Source organism: Phodopus roborovskii, unplaced genomic scaffold (genome assembly GCF_943737965.1).
Source record: "Phodopus roborovskii unplaced genomic scaffold, PHOROB, whole genome shotgun sequence".
In the NCBI taxonomy this organism is placed as follows: Eukaryota; Metazoa; Chordata; class Mammalia; order Rodentia; family Cricetidae; genus Phodopus; species Phodopus roborovskii.
This window is the reverse complement of record NW_026126409.1, coordinates 20,928,865-20,942,052: the sequence shown is the minus strand read 5'-3', so window position 1 is coordinate 20,942,052 and position 13,188 is coordinate 20,928,865. Positions and strand designations below refer to the sequence as shown.

Sequence of the window (13,188 nt, the reverse complement as noted above, 5' to 3'; positions counted from 1 at the left end):
AATTAAAAAAAAAATGTTAAAAACAAATCCCTCAATATGGCCTGACTTGCCATGTCTGAGAACGTGTGGGAGGTGGGAAGGGCACAGAGCTCTGGATGTGGTTGAGAGACCCTGACTCAAGGGATAGTGTGGAAGAGTAATTGAGAGGGCTCCTGACATTAGCCCTAGGCTTCCCTGTGCATGTGTGCAAGTGTGTGTACTTATGTGCATGCTCACACACCGGGATGAGAGAGTGTGTTAGGCTCGTATGGCTCACACACACACAAACATGTATATACACACACACACTACACACCCACACACAGAGGAAAAGAAAAAGGGTAAGAAATCTTCAGTGGACACCATAGGGTCGGAGGAGTGACAGCGGCAAAGGTACCAGCTGGGGCAGATGTCCTGAAAGATCTCAGGAGGAACTAGTCCTACCCACTGCGGTCTGGACTTCTGGCCCCCAGAAAGGTGAGAACAAACTTCTGTTTAAGCCCAGTGCTGGGAAAGGGTGAGTGATGGGGAACGAAGAACACAGCTTCTACTCGCAATGAAAGGCAAAAAGTCACACAGAGTCTGGTTTCACAGCGCTGTGCTTGAAGACTGACTGCCCTGACACTAGAAGCCACAGGGCAGATTCCCTCACTGGGGTGGGGAGTGGGAGGGAGTAGTTTCCTCATAGCTGGAAAATGTAGGTTGTGGCTGGGCCTTCCTGTGTCCCACAGAAAATCTTACCAGAAAACGGATTTAGGAGAACACCCAACTCAGGAACTGAAAACATTGGTTTAAGGCCATGTTTATTTATACTTTGAAAGTTTAGAAAGAAGTTTACTTGAAACCACCTGGAACAGATACCCCCATTAGCAATGCAGAATTTTAATAGCTGTTGGTTTAGTTTGAGTATTTTTGCGTCAGTTTTGGTAGTTTTCTGCTAACTTTTTTCTTGCTGAACTTTTTAATGCACAAACTGGAGGAAGTGTCTTAAACTCAGGGTGAATACAAGTTGCAGATTTGCCCCCCTAATATTGTTTAACTTCTTTCTTTTTAATTGGTCAGTACCTTGCTGGACATTTGTCTGATTTGTTGATTTCTTCTTTGAAAGGGCCAGAATTCTGGTATTTACTCATTTATTTATGTTTGAGACAAGGTTGCATTATCTAGCCCTGGTTGTCCTGGAACTATGTCAGTGGTTCTCAGGCTTCTTTGTTTTTTTGGCTTTTGTTTTTTGAGACAGGGCTTCTCTGTGTAGCTCTGGAACCTGTTCTGGAACTTGCTCTGTAGACCAGGCTGGCCTCGAACTCCTGCCTCTGCTTCCCAAGTGCTGGGATTAAAGGTGTGCGCCACCAATGCTCAGCTGGTTCTCAATCTTCTTAGTGCTGGGACCCTTGAATACAGTTAGTTCCTCATGTGGTAACTCACAGTCATGAAATAATTCTCATTGCTATTTCACTATTTTGCCAGCATTATGAATCATAATGTTAATGTCTGTTTTCTGATGGTCTTAGGTGACCCCCAAAAGGGGTCATGACCCCAGTTTGAGAACTTCTGTAGTAAGTAGACTAGATCAGCCTTAAACTCAGAGATCTGCCTACTTACTCCTGCCTCCTAACTGCTGAGAATAAAGGCATATACCACCACACCCTGCTATTTATTTATGTAGTATGTGTGTGCACAACACCCTTGCTCATGTACACTCATGTGAAGCACGACTTTTGAAAGTCAGGTCTCTCCTTATACCATGCAGGTCTTGAGGATCAAACTTGGGTCATGAAGCTCTGTGGGATTACCTGCTAAGCTATCTCAATGACCCAGCACACCTGGCCTCCTTTATTATTTCTTTGTTATTGTTGAGACAGGGTCTTAGTTTGTAGCCTGGGATGGTCTGGGACTCACTCTGTAAAGCAGGGCTTTCCCTTCTCTTTGCTTTTTCCTACAGGTTTTATCTTCCAGAAGCCATCCTTCCTGGAGCTTTCTGATCATCCAATGCAGCCATTGTTTCAGTATCTCTGCATTTCAGGTTTAGCTTTATGTATCTCATGGCTTCCTCTTTGTTGGTTAGCGTCTTGATTTTTGTATGTCACACCCTTCAGTAGCTTCCCTAGAGATAATACTTAGATAAAACATTTTGTACTTGGGGGGAAAAATAAACAAACAAAAAACCCTCTATCCTTACTGATGATTACCATTTTATCGAATGTGAATTTATTGATTTTTTTTTTTTCCTTACAATTTTGGGGGCTGTGTCTCACTCTTTCTAGATAACTTTTTTTTTTTTTTTTTTTTTTTTGGTCCTCCTCCACACAGTGCCTCAAGTACTCTAGTCTTTGAATGTGGCTGATGATGGTCTTGAACCTTCTGACCCTCCTACTTCCTCCTCTAGAGTCAGAAAGCCTTGAGTCCTCATACTGCATGCCTGTATGTATATTTTTGAATGAGGAATATACATTATATATCTTCTTATTCTGGACACTTGTAGTGCTATTCTCTCCACTTCCCACAGCCCTGGCTGTCCAGGAACTTGCTCTATAGACCAGGCTGGCCTCAAAGTCAGAAATCTGCCTGCCTCTGCCTCCAGAGTGCTGAGATTAAAGGTGGGCCATTTCCCCCCCTTAATCTTCAATGTTTTGATATTTCATTCACAGTGACAAAATACCAGAGGAAGAAAGGTTTATTTATTTTTTTACATGTAGTTAATATTTTTTTGGGAAAGGCTGGATAGCCTAGGCTAGCTTAAACTCAAACAGCCCTCTGCCTCAGCTTCCAAGTGCTAGGTTACAGGTATGTGCCAGACTCAATGCCCAGCTCCTTTTTTTTAAATTTATGCAGGTGGCAAGGAATCAAACTCTGGTATTCTTAAAAGTTCTAGAAATGCTCTTAACCACTGAGACATTAAGCTTGGTGGCAGACTGAGTCATTTCACCTGGCCTAAATGTACCTTCTTTTGCTATAACAAAATATATAATATGAGATAATTTATAAAGAATAAAGATGGGCTGGAAAGATGGCTCAGCAGTAAAGAGCACTGACTGCTCTTCCAGGGGACCTGGGTTCAATTCCCAGCCCCCACAGGGCAATTCACACCTATCTGTAATTCTAAGATTTGATACCATCACACAGACATGCATGCAGGCAAAACCCCAGTGCACATAAAATAATAATGGATGAATATTTTTTTTTAAAAGAGTAAAAACCTATTTAGTTCACAGTTCTTGAAGCATACTACTAGCTCCTTTTAACCTTCACCATAATGATGGGTACGGAACCAGGGACTTGACCAAGCTAGACGGGTACTCCGCTGCGGAGACACACCCAGCCTACCTCTTCCTTCTTTGCTTTGGATGGGCTCTTGCTGCATTTCCTAGACTGTCTTGAAACTTGCAAGTCTCGCCCTCTCAGTGTCTCAAGCATGAACAGAGATAAGGGCCTTGTTGCTGTATCACAACAAGGTCAAGGGTATTACATGAGGAGAATAAGGAAGTGTTCCCGAGTTTCCCTTCATGACCCCATTTCAGCTGTCACAGGCCTTGTATCCTTACCTCCAAATAGCTTCCAAATAAGACTTTGGGACTAAATTTCCAATACAAGAATTTTGGGAGACACATTTTTAAAAAGGGTGTGTGTGTGTTCTGTGTTTGATGTGTGTATGGTGTGTTAGTACCAGCATGAGAATGCCATGGTGCTCATGTTGGGGTCAGAGGGCGGGTGGTAGTCCTTGCCTTTCTACCTCGAGACAGGGTCTCATTGTTTACAGCTATGTATGGGAGGCTAACTGGCTTACAAACTTCTGGGATGCTCCTGTCCCTGCCTCCCAGAAACTATTGACGTGAGTACAGTTGCTCCTGACCAAGCCCAGCTCCAGGTGAGTGGTTCTCACTCAGGTCCTCACTCTTGGACAGTAAATGTTGTATCCACTGAGCCATCTCCCCAGCTCTAACAGCAGCAGATCCTGACACAAACACTGGAAGGAAAGTGGGGTAAGAGATTACACCACCCTCGTGATCCATGGAATCAGGAAGTTGCTCTTATCATCAAGATACCAGCGAAACACAGGAAATCTCCCCAGAGATCTCACTTGCGTAGCATCCCTGGGGTGGGTGACCGGGTAGAAGTAGAATCCAGCTAGACTTCTCCTAATCATGTCTGACCAGGAAAAGCACTGCTTGCTCAAGAAGGACAGTGACTCTGCTCTCCAGGCCACCATCTAAATCTGTACACAAAAGAGTTTAGAAGCTAAGAGTAAGCAGATGGATGAAACAAAAACAAATTTATCAAAAAACAACCCAGTGGCCATTTCCATCCTTCTCATCCAGATTTGCCTTTGGACATGATTCTTTCAATGCACTTAATGTCATAACTTTAACACTCTTCCCTCTTGGTTCCTTTGTGTGCTCCATTATTATATTTTGGATAAATTTTTCCTTGCTGTCTTCCAATTCATAGCTCATCATTTTTCTCTTTAAGACATACAGTCTACAGTTTAACCTGAATGGTGATCTTTAAGAAAATCACCAATTATTTTCACAGCTCAGATTTCCAATGAGTTCTTTATTCTGGTTTTGTTTTTCAAACTTTTCACATGCTCATCTATCTGAATGGATTAAGTCTCCATTTAATATTTCCTACATACTTTTAGTAGCTATTTTGCCTTTCCAATCTTTTTGGCACAGTACAGGTGAAAATGTGTGAAGACCTTTTCTAACCCCTCTGTAAACTGTCATCTAGAACGAATCCCTGTGGTTGATTTTTACCACCGCTAACAAGGAACATTAGATTTCCCCATTGTGTGTATTTTGGAATTTTGATTTTGTAGACCCATGTTTGAAAGGCTCTAATGTGTGTTTGTGTGTGTGCGCGCGCGTTCATGCGTGCGCACCACGCATTCAAATTGGTACTTTTGTGGTTGGTCTCCTAACCCCTCATTCCAGACAAAAACAAAAGTCCTATATTGTGTCATTGTTCATTCTCCTGTGCTAGACTTACACGCATCTGGAAAGTGGGTGGCTTCCTTCTTGTGAGGCTGTGTTCTCCTTACCCTCTTAGCTCATCCTTCCCAGTCTACAGAATCACACAGCAGCATCTTCCTCCGGCCTCCTGTCTCACAGGAAACCTTTTCTGTTTTAAAGAGCAAATGTTTCTATGATTGTGTAGTGGACATTAAAAATGTACACTAATCATAAATGAATACTCATTCTCCAGAGTGTAATGGACAGGGGCTAGGACTCTTTAGAGGGACGCCAATCAACCCAGAATAAGAGGGTGAAAGTTATCTCCAGAAGGTTCCTAGTGCCTGTCTAGTCACTGACCTATCACAAGTAACTCAGTGCCTGGCCTTTCTAACGATCCCTGGGGACCCAGAGCCCTACAGCCCTGTGTCACAGCTTCTTCAGTGGCTCTAGCTCTGCCCTGCATCTGCATCACAGAAGTTTGTCACCTGTCCCAGGCCAACCCTGTGTAGTGAGTAGTACTCATTGCTGCTCTGTGGCTGCAATAGAGAATCGCTATTCCATCTTGACTAGAAGTCCAGCAGCCTCTGCATGAAAACCATCCTTAGGGCTGGGGACCAGGGACATGGGAACAGATCAATCAACTTCAAGTATGGAAAACTTTTGTGTGCTCCAGACTGAATTTGGACTTTTGTCCTTTAGGCGGTAGACATTTAGTGCAAAATTGTATGTAGTTGAGCAAGACACTTTGGACAGACACACTCTAGAAACAGTGCTCTGCTAGACCAGAAATGGAGGGGTGAAAAAGTCACTCAGGGTTATCAGCTGGCAAGAGGTCTCTAATCTTGGTGAGGCATGCCCAGGACCCAAAAGGCAGGAAAACTGATGTTAAGACTTGAGGGCCAAACCCAGGAGATCAGCAATGACTAACTAGATACATGTAGGGACAATTTTTAGTTTCTGGAAATCTGATGAAAGATAGGACAATCCACAGAGCTTCAAGAAATAAAGGAGAAAGTTTCTGAGGATTCATCTTTTAAAAAATATTTATTCATTTATTTTTATGTGCATTGTTGGTTTTGCCTGCATATGTATGTCTATGTCAGGAACTTTAGTTACAGACAGTTGTGAGCCATTATGTGGGTGCTGGGGATTAAGCCCAGGTCATCTGAAAGAGCAGCCAGTGCTCCTAACCTCTGAGCCACCACTTTGGCCCCCAAGGATTTATCTTGTTAAGCAGTTTTGTCAGTGGCTACCTCTGCAGGTCCTCTTCAAGGTTCTGGTCCCATAACTGATCAAAAGATGCAATCTTTGTGAGTCCCTGCTGGTGGAAACTGAAGCATACAAGTGGTATACAAGACGTCAGCTTTGAGGCTTCCTTGGGCTGTTTTCAGCCTGTTAAGAGTGGAGGTACCAGTCTCTGAAGTGTGGGCTTAGTAGGGGACACTCAAAGACAGAGGAGAGTCAAGAGCCCTGGAGATACAATAGGGAGTCAGTCTTTCTCCCGGTTGGTCAAAATCCAGGCTCTCGCTCTCTTGGCATACAACTTCTGTCTCTAATGCAGACATACTCTCTTCCAACAACCTCTTCAGCATGGGTGTGTCCAGGAGGCTGAAGAGGTTTCTTCTTTTAGTTCATTACTCTTTTTACTTACCCACCAGCTTGTTCCTGTTACAGAACCCTTCAGCTTTCCAGTTAGCCAGTTGCTGTCCCTCAGATCAACTGTTACCTTAGAAGTGAGCTGAGAAGGTTCTGGAAGTGCGGCACAGGAGTTGGGAGCTTCTGGCTTAGACCTTAGAAGTTGGCTCTCTGAAGGGAGGAGACACAGCAAGCTGAGGGCAGGGGGCAGGCTGAAGTATACTAGTCTGTTTTTCCAAGACCCCACTATACAGATGGGCACTACTGGTGTTATTGCTAACTTTAGGAAATAGAATAGGTTGCCATGAAACGTGAAATCATAATCCCTCCCTACATCCCATAAATGAGGTCTGGAGAGGCCGTTACTTGTTTAGGGTCAAACCGGGAACAGTTTACTTCCTTTGGGAGTAGAGAGGAAGAATGATTTTAGAGCCACCTCAATGACCTCTGGGGTGCTATGGCCAACCAGATACTGACACTTTTGGGGGGAGGGGCTTGCACACCTCTTGGTCCCTTGGGCATTGTAGAATCTGAGTTCGGGGTCTTAAAGTCCTATATTCTCTGAGTTCTCCCTGCAGGCCCTGCACCTGGGATCAGAAGAATGAATAGAAAGCTTGTTTAGTAGGAATTTCTTCCCTCCGCTGTTTGCTTTGGGTTTTTTCCCTCTCCGTTCCTGGCTTCTAACCCAATATTTGACTTTCTGTAAGCACTAACATTTTTTTTCCCCCATTTAACCCCCAGAAACATGGCTTCCTACCTGCTTCCCACCACCGGATTCCCAGCCTGGAATGAAAACACTACCCAGAGGGCATGGCAGCACTGTTGAGCGGGGGCGGTTCCGGGGAGGAGGGAGGCGCAGCGCCAGGGAAGGGGAGCACTCACCCACGCGGGGCATCTCTCAGTCCCAGGCAAGGGAGCATCAGGGAAGGAGGGAGTCGGGAAGGCAGGGCAGCCACCGGGTCCTGCTCCTCTTCGGGTACAGCGCCTCTGCATCTCAGCACTCCAGGGGCAGCTGTCAGGGCCAGGACACTCCCATTACCCACCCTCGCGTCCCACCGAGGCTGCGCCCAGCGTGGGGGTGGGGGTGGCTGCACCTTTCTGCTCGCTGTAAACAGGAGGTGGCGTGAGCTGAATAGAACCTGGCAGTGGAAAATTCCTCTTGTGCAGCTGAAGCCACAGCTATTGAGTACCAGCCTTGGCCAGCCTGGCCCTGGAGATTCTTCACTAAAGAGCCTGCTGGGAGGGGGTGGCTGCTTCTCCATCAGAGGTGGGTCAGCAGCATGGGACCCCAGCTCAGCGCCACCCTTCCTTAGTCCCATCCAGCATTCACATTTGGTTTTCCAAGTCTGCGGCCCTGGCAGTGCATGATTCTGTCTGGCTGGGCAGGAAAAACGCGAGACAGCTCCTTCCTACCCCCTGATTTACAGTCTTGCTGTGTTTCTGAGGGAGGCAGACTGGCTCTGCAGTTCTGTGGGGGCAGGCTTGCTTCCTGCCTGGGTTGGAGGCTGCTTAGGGACAGAAGTGGCTTCCGAGTGGCATCCTTCCTGACTGAGCTGACCTAGTCAGATGTGTTGGTACCCCAGCGGGCCAGCACTTGGGCATGCTTGTGTGTGTGTTGCTCATAACTTTTGGTGGTCAGCAGGGCCTTTCTGTCTTTCCTCTATGCTCTTGTTTCCTCTTTTCTTCCTTCATTTCCTCAAGTGTCTGTCAACTGCTCACCAGGTACTGAGCACAGTAGGAACTGCCTAGAGACCATTAAGTCGCTGGCCCTGCACTGGCTAAAAGAATCAAATAGGGGTACTAACCTCTGCAACATGAAGTTGAATACAGTTAATGAAAACACAAAAATCTGTTTTATTTCTCACTCAGATACTAACCAAACCCAGCTTGGATGCTGCCTCTCAGATCAGTATGACCCATTGTCAGGAGCAATGGCTGTTGGGGAGGTGGCCCACCCCTATTGCCAACCCTGGGTCAGCTCTCCCCATGAAGAGCGCTGTTGGCATAGGTCAGGAGTGCTGGTCTTACCTCTTTTGAGAGGGTCCCAGGGTTCTTCCCCTAAGGCGATAATGGATTTGGCTGATCAAGCTAAACTTGCAAGTCCCTTGTCTAGATACTGTCTTCAGAATGTGTGCTCAGTCTTTAGCCAGAATGAGCTGCCACATGATGCTTGCTTCGCTGTTCCCAAGCCTTCCTCAGGACCATCTGGACCACCAGAAACTCCCCTTTTGTTTTGTGTGGGACAGACAATTCTTTATTCTACTCCAGCTTGGCGCAGGTCACTTACAGGCACTGATGTAGGCTACAGGAGACCCAAACCTGTTCTCTGGTGTTCCCAGCCCATTGACACTTGCTGGTATCACAATCCTACTTAGAACTCAGCTTCCCTTCTCAGTCTTGAGGGCTAAAGGGGGCCTGGAGTTAGTCTTCCTAGCTCAGAGACACATGATCAAACTTGGAACCTTCATTGTCTGCCCACATTCAGCTCCTGGTAGCTCCTTGGGTTCAAGTTTCTTTCTCCTTTGCCACTGTGACATTTGACAGGTTTTTTTGTTTGTTTGTTTGTTTTTTGTTTTTTTTTTCTTTTGTTTTACAGAAGGCCAGTGTCGGGTTGTAAAGATCACACACAGAAGATACATTAGAAGATTCCCTTCCTCATCGGCATGGGGTGTGTCCTGTGTGAAGCTCCCTGAATTGTTGATTGGAATGGGAAGTCCCTCCTGCCTGCTCCATTCCTTTTGAGAGTGAGATGGGCGGGGGTGGGGGGGGATGGGGGGTATCAGGGCTGTGAGCAAGGGGGAGGATGCAGACCACAGAGTGGGAGAGTCACCCAAGACTCAACCAACACAAGAACCTCATCCTTGGTGCCTCAGTGGGCAAGGCTGGGCTTGTCGTCTTGCCCAGCCACTGGTGGAGGGAGCACAGACTTGGTGACAGCTTCCTCGGAAGAGATGAATGAAGCAATTGTGTACTTGGTGCAGAGAAGATTCCAGATGGAGGAGGTGTTTTCAATGGCAATAACCCGGAGATGGAATATTTTAATGAGTCAACAAACAGAGATATTGGCGCAGGCTTCCCTTTGGTCTTGTGAGCGCTTGCGAACCTCCGGAGGTATTCTTGGCACGAATGGCCCTTGTCTAAAAGCTTTTATTTTCTTCTTCACTTCAGTCACTCCTCCCATCTGCAGGGATTCCAAACTCAAATTCTTAGACAACAAAGGCCGTTAACATAACCCCAGTGGGTGAGTTCTCAAGCCAGAAGGAGAGTTTTCTCATGGCTCTGTAAGCGCCAGGCCCCCACCCCATTTTTGTTTTGTTTTCAGAAGCATCAGATGATCACATTTAAGGGGGCTCTTGGAAGTTGCTCCACACCAGTTTATAGTTCAAGAGGGTAGCCAAGGATGCGTGAGTCCTGCTAATGTCTGGCTGGTGGCTTTGCAGTTTTATATAGCTTCTGGAAACTGGGGGTGAGAGAGTGGTGGGCAACCCAGTAAAATTTGTGTTGTTTAAACCACAGTGAAGGACAAGTCACGTATGAGGTCCTATGTGATGCCCTTGGAATTGGAGGTAAAGGAGCCTGGAACAGTCTAGGCGACAGCCACAACACACCAGGAATATGGTGGAGGTTGGCATAGGTGAGGTTTGGAAACTGGAGGTTCTGGCTTGGCCACCATCTGGAAGAGAGACCTCCCCAGTCTCTGAAAGATTTACAAGCATCTTCCATCTTGCCTAAACAAGGTAGACCAAGATGGATGCTCCTGGTTTTACCAGCGCTCTGGGACTGCCCTGAGACTGAATGAGTTGGGCAGTGGGGACCACTCTCCGGTCCCAAGAGTGCCCTCCGCTGTGCTGCTTGACCTGTGGTTGCAGCCAGGCTGATGTCCTCTTCTTGACACCAAAGATGGCGCTCCCGGGGGTGGAGGATCAAGGTCAGAAACAGAAACTGTAATTAAATCTATTTTTATCCCCCTCATCCCCAGCAGGAGGTTATTCTTAGTGCTCAGGGATGGGGAGGGATGAGCAAAAGGCTGCCTTTGACCCCGTGGCCTTTGAGTGATTGGTAGAGGTTGGGGACTGAGTGCTCCTGAAGCATTTTCCGAGTCCAGAAACTGCAGAACATGCTGCTTCCATGGCAGAGAGCAAGGTCAAAGTGCCCAGCGTCAGTATTTGCCACTCAGAGCCTCTACTCCTGATTTGGACCTTGGGGTTGAATGTGGGCAGTTCTGCTTATGTAGGCTGAGGCAGGTGTGGCTTGTATTCTTCAAACAGGTGTCCCTTGTTTTTTTGACTGAGCCCGTCAGAGAAGCCTGCTGCTTCCTAACCTCTTCTTCCTTTGGAGTCAGTCCAGAGCCCACATTCCTGGCCCGAGGACTAGGGGCCAAGAGAGCAGAGGCAGTGGATTAGCAGCTTGGCCACTCCCTTTCTTAAAGTTATTCCAGGTGCATTAGAAAGAACTGTTTATTCGTCTGCCTCCTCCCCAGGTGTGTTCTCTTCTCCATCAATCTCTTAGCCCATTCTCTTCATCCCAAGAGTGGACCCTACACCTCCCTCCCCCCTCCACACACCAAGGAAGTCAGCCAAGAGTACAGCTTGACCTGGCCTGCAGAAAGGATCCCAGCATCTCCCATTCAGCCAAAGCCAGGGGCTTAGAAATAGAACTTGGGGGTTCAAGTTCTTGGAGCTTATGCTACAGGCACTTCACTTTCAAGAAGAAAAATTACTATCCACTGTGGATTTGCCTCCAAAATGAAGACCAAGGATCCTGTTCCCCTCGGCCACTCCTGCGGGCTGTGTTCTTGTTCACATGTGCTTTTATAAACAGCTGAGTCCCATGTCGTTGGGAGCATCCCTTCCCATTAGTTCCTTCCTCTTGGAGCTCCCCTCTCTCCACCTGCAGAACCAGCTGGAGCCAACTGTATTTCCCACACATGTATATACAATTTCCCTCCACAATTAATGGCTAGTTGTCTTGACTGAGGCAGGACTGTGAGGTCTCTCTATATTGGGGGTAGTGGGAGTAGTTCTTGAAAAACATTCATCCTTGGGTGTCCTGCCTGACTTTTGTGTCTACAGTGCTTCTGCTGTATCCTCTAGCTTTTCTGCCCTATCTCTGGCCATTGCTAGCTCTGCTGGAACCACCTATACATTGGCATCCTTATCTGTCCTTACCTTTTTTTTTTTTTTTTTTTTTTTTTTTTTATGTAGTTCCTGTAGACCAGGCTGGCCTTGAACTGAGATCCACCTGCCTCAGTCTCCTGAGTGCTGGAGTTAAAGGTATGCACTACCTCACCTGACCTCCTCCTCTTCATTCTTGTTCCTTCATTGTTACCTCATACTGAGACCTGGTGATTTTTCTAAATTCCATCACATACTTGGAGACTCCAACAGTTTCCCCATCTTGATGATGATGATTGGGAGGCTCTGTGTAGTCTTTCTGAGAACTTTTTCCTTGTACCCTGTCTCCCAGGGACCCTGATTTTCCATTAGCATGTGTTCTGTGTGTTGCCTCTATACCTCTTCTGGAAGCATCATTGTTTCAGTGTCTTGGTGTGTATGTGTACACACATATGCACCCATGCACAGGTGTCACTGGAAGCCTATCCAAGACCTGGACGTGTTGGCGCACACCTTTGATCCCAGCTCTCGGAGGCAGAGACAGGCCATCTCTTGAGTTCAAGGCCAGCTTGATCTTCATAGAGATTACATTGTGGGACCTTGTCTCAAAGAAAAACCAGATTCAACCTAACTGAGCTGCATAGTTTTTATGGAGAGAGAGCTTAGCAGTTAAGAACACTTGCAGTTCTTCCATAGGACCTGAGTTTGGGTCTCAGCTCTCCCACGGTGGCTCACACTGTTAGTAACTCCAGTCCTAGTGAACCCAGATGCCCTTTTATGGCCTCTGTAGGCACCAGATGTGGTGCACAGACATTATGTACATGCAGGCAAACATTCATACACATGAAATAAAAATAAACCTTTGAAAACAAAAGTCCACCTATGGCTCAGCTACCCTCCAGGGATTATAATTTCCAGGAAGAATTCCCTAATGGAACCCTAGCATCTACATCTCAAACGCAACTTCAGAGCGCCCTTTGGCCTCCAGTTTGGGCAGCCTCTGCCTTTTTTGAACACATGTTTCTTTGTAACGCTATGATTGACTCCTCAGTTGTAGTCTATCTTTTGATAATAGTGTAACCTGTTTTTCAGATCAGAATTCCCCTCTTCTGCTTGTGTACTTGGAGGAAAATGAACCCTCTACTGAGCTCTGTGTCTGGGGAAGTAGCTTTGGCCTAAGCTAAGCAAACCCGAGTCACCGAAAGTGGTTCCAGGGTGGGGGTAGAAGCAAATTCAAGCCCCTGGTTGAGGGAAACGTTCATTGGTCATTTCTGGGTAAGAAGTTTCCTTTGCCTCTGGGAAATGTCCGAGTAGGATGGATCTGGAGGGGAAATAGCAACTAGCTTGGCAGTCAGCTTCAGGTTGAGTCTGTTCCTGGAGAAGTCAGAGCCAAAGCTCAGGAAGAGACTGGGTCCTGATGTCACTAGCAGAACAGATGAATAGGACTGAATCTGAAACAACCCTGACCTGCATTTCCAGTCACATGTGTCTAACTGATTTTATTGAGA

General features: G+C 46.6%; 1 long non-coding RNA gene across 1 annotated transcript; it reads right to left on the bottom strand.

Moving 5' to 3' along the window:
• Positions 1–5,956: 5,956 nt before the first annotated feature.
• On the bottom strand, positions 5,957–7,858 carry LOC127220355 (uncharacterized). Its single transcript, XR_007834364.1, has 3 exons — positions 7,449–7,858; positions 7,070–7,153; positions 5,957–6,737 (listed from the first exon to the last, which is right to left on the bottom strand). It is a non-coding gene; the product is annotated as an uncharacterized LOC127220355 (long non-coding RNA).
• Positions 7,859–13,188: the final 5,330 nt, after the last annotated feature.